A 3656-nucleotide genomic window follows, 5' to 3' on the forward strand; every position below is an offset into this window, starting at 1 on the left:
TTTGGCCACCTCATGAGAAGAGACGACTCCCTGGGAAAGACCCTGATGTTGGGAAAGATGGAGGGCACAAGGAGAAGGGGTCGACAGAGGACGAGATGGTTGGACAGTGTTCTCGAAGCTACCAGCTTGAGTTTGGCCAAACTGCGGGAGGCAGTGGAAGACAGGAGTGCCTGGCGTGCTCTGGTCCAGGGGGTCACGAAGAGTCGGACACGACTAAACGACTAAACAACAACAACAAAGCCTCTGCTGGATCATTTCCCTTGTTTTCTATGCTAAGCGCCCACTTCAAAGCTTCATTATCATCTTGTTCACTTTGCCGGAGGAAGGAGTGTCCATCAGTAACTTTGACACTCTGGCAGATGAAACCAGTCCGGAACAGGGACTTTTCCAGAGGACCTCCTGTGGCTTTCTCAGTGCGATGGGAAGATTCAAGGACAATCAAAGAAACATTTCAACAGTTCAGTCTGGCATAGTATAGTATCAAGAGCAGATAGGACAAGGCTTCTTTGGGCTGATGAGGGGATGAGGAGGTAGACCTAAAATAAATGAGATTACTCAGCAAAAGCATGCTCACACCTCTCTCTTTTTAAAAAAATATATCTTTATTAATTTAAAATAAATGCATTTATGAAAAACAGACATACATACAAGTAAACAAACAAATAACAGAAAAATCAAACAAACCACCACACTATAAGATATAAGAAGATTAATATAATTATCATCATATACACTCCTGGTATTGAACACAATTATAAAATTGATAGAGAAGAAATTTAAAACTGACTTCCAATTAATCTCACTGTACTTTGCCTATCCATTACTTTATACCGCACAGTTACATATTTCTTATGTAATTTCTTTTTACCTCCCTACAAACTTGTATTTATACAATACAGGGATCAGTCTAATTCTGCCAAGATGTTTCCTTTTATTCCATAGTTTTCTAAATATTCCTTAAAGATTCTCCAATCCTTATAGACTTTTTGTTTCGGTTGGCCTCTTACTCTTCCTGTCGCTTTCGCTAGCTGCAGATATTCTACCATTAGAGCATGCACACACCTCTCATTGAGTTTGTAGGTACAAATCCAAGAGGATTGCCTGTAATTACTGTATTTTTCGCTCTATAAGACGCACTAGACCACAAGACGCACCTAGTTTTTGTAGGAGGAAAACATGAAAAAAAATATTCTGAATCCCAGAAGCCAGAACAGCAAGAGGGATCACTGCGCAGTGAAAGCAGCAATCCCTCTTGCTGTTCTGGCTTCTGGGATAGCTGCGCAGCCTGCATTCGCTCCATAAGACGCACACACATCTCCCCTTACTTTTTAGGAGGGAAAAAGTGAGTCTTATAGAGCAAAAAATACGGTAATTATATTTTGGGAATAATTCGTGTTCTTACGTAGCTGCATTTTTTATACTTTTCAGATGTCCTACAATCATATTATTAAGTAGTTGAGGTCTATGCTATAAATCAAGCACTGCCAGGAATTTTCCAATGTATCTCTTATCAATAAAAAAAAATGGTGTGGCGCAGGATTTATTTATTTTTTAAGTGTGGCCCAGAAAAAAAAGTTTGAGACTCACTGGCCTCTTTGAAACCCATCCCTTCATGCCTTAAGTTGTGTTCCTGGTTTTTTCCCATGAAACACCTCCGTCGACCTATGAAACTGGGGTTCTTTATCATACGTGTCCCCAGTGCCGGATTTACATATAAGCTAAACATGCTATAGCTTAGGGCCACACTCTCTTGGGGGCCCCCAAAAAAAATTAAAGGGGGGGAACCCTTGATGTACATTTCTAAAATATAAGATTAAAAAACATTTTGTTATGTGAAAATGGCTTTAGATACCTATTAGATCCATAAATTACTATCTATCATCTATCTATCTATCTATCTATCTATCTATCTATCTATCTATCATCTATCTATCCATCTATCTATCATCTCTATCATTATCTATCTCTATCATCTACCTACCTACCTACCTACCTACCTACCTATCATCTATCTATCTCTATCATCTACGTATCTACCCACCTACCTATCTATCATCTATCTATCATGTATCTATCTATCTATCTATCTATCTATCTATCTATCTATCTATCTATCTAATCTATCATCTATCTATCTATCATGTATCTATCTATCTACCTACCTACCTACCTACCTACCTACCTATCAATCTATCTGTCTATCTATCTATCATCTCTCTACCTACCTACCTACTTCTATCATTATCTATCTCTATTATCTACCTACCTACCAACGTACCTACCTACCTATCATCTATCTATCTATCATCCATCTATCTATCTATGTATCTTAATTTGCTCATTTAATTACAGTATCTAGTTTAAATATAAACTCTTACGAAACTGCAGGTTATTAAAATAATCATGCCAATGTTTTTATCTGTTTACAATTGATCTGTAAATATTCAATAAATCATATATTCAACACAAAAAACGACAATTTGTTGGTGTCAAAGGACAGCTGGAGATATAAAGGGCCCCATTACCTTCAGTAGCTTAAAGGGACCCCTGACCATTAGGTCCAGTCGTGGCCAACGCTGGGGTTGCGGCGCTCATCTCGCTTTATTGGCTGAGGGAGCCGGCGTACAGCTTCCGGGTCATGTGGCCAGCATAACTAAGCTGCTTCTAGTGAACCAGAGCAGCGCATGGAAACGCCGTTTACCTTCCCGCCGGAGCGGTACCTATTTATCTACTTGCACTTTGATGTGCTTTCGACCTGCTAGGTTGGCAGGAGCAGGGACCGAGCAGCGGGAGCTCACCCCGTCGCGGGGATTCGAACCGCCGACCTTCTGATCGGCAAATCCTAGGCTCTGTGATTTAACCCACAGTGCCACCCGCGTCCCAATTTTACAATATGCAGAAATTAATATGGGTTGAGAAATCAGAGAGGAGCTGAAGGAAGTCTTAGGGGAAGGGTTTGCTGGGGAGGTGGGAGGTGGGAAAAGGGGGGAAATAATGATTTGTTTTCATAATTTCTTATGTTGAAATTGTTAATAAAAATAATAAAAAAAACAAATTTAGGATTTAGGTGGGGGTTTGTTTGTTTTTTGTGTAAGAGTTTTCATTTTTGCTCTTTCTCTCTGTCTCTCTCTCTGGTCCTTCCTCGACAGCTGCGACCCCCGGGGAGAAGAAAGAGGAAGAGGAGGAGGTGCCCACTGTCTCCGGAAAGGTTGATGCAAAGAAGAAGAAGAAAGACGAGAAGAAGTCAAAGAAGAAGGAAGGAGAGGAAGGGGAGGAGTCACAGAAGGAAGAGAAAGGGGGGAAAGAGGGGAAGAAGAAGGGAGGAAACAAGAAAGATGGGGAGAAGGAAGACGAGAAGAAGAAAGGGGAAGAGGAGGTTGGGGGCAAGGACAAGCCCAAGGGGGCCGGTGCCAAGGGAGGGGGGAAAGGGGCTGGGAACCCCAAGGGAGCTGGGGCCAAGGGAGGTGGGGGCCCCAGAGCTGGCGGTGCTGCCAAGGGAGGGGGGCAAGGACCTGGGACCCCCAAAGCTGGCGGTGCCAAGGGAGGTAGGCAAGGACCTGGGACCCCCAAAGCTGGCGGTGCCAAGGGAGGGGGGCAAGGGCCTGGGACCCCCAAACCTGGCGGTGCCAAGGGAGGTGGGCAAGGCCCTGGGACCC

This window comes from Podarcis filfolensis (assembly GCF_964270895.1).
Source record: "Podarcis filfolensis genome assembly, chromosome: 12".
In the NCBI taxonomy this organism is placed as follows: domain Eukaryota; kingdom Metazoa; phylum Chordata; class Lepidosauria; order Squamata; family Lacertidae; genus Podarcis; species Podarcis filfolensis.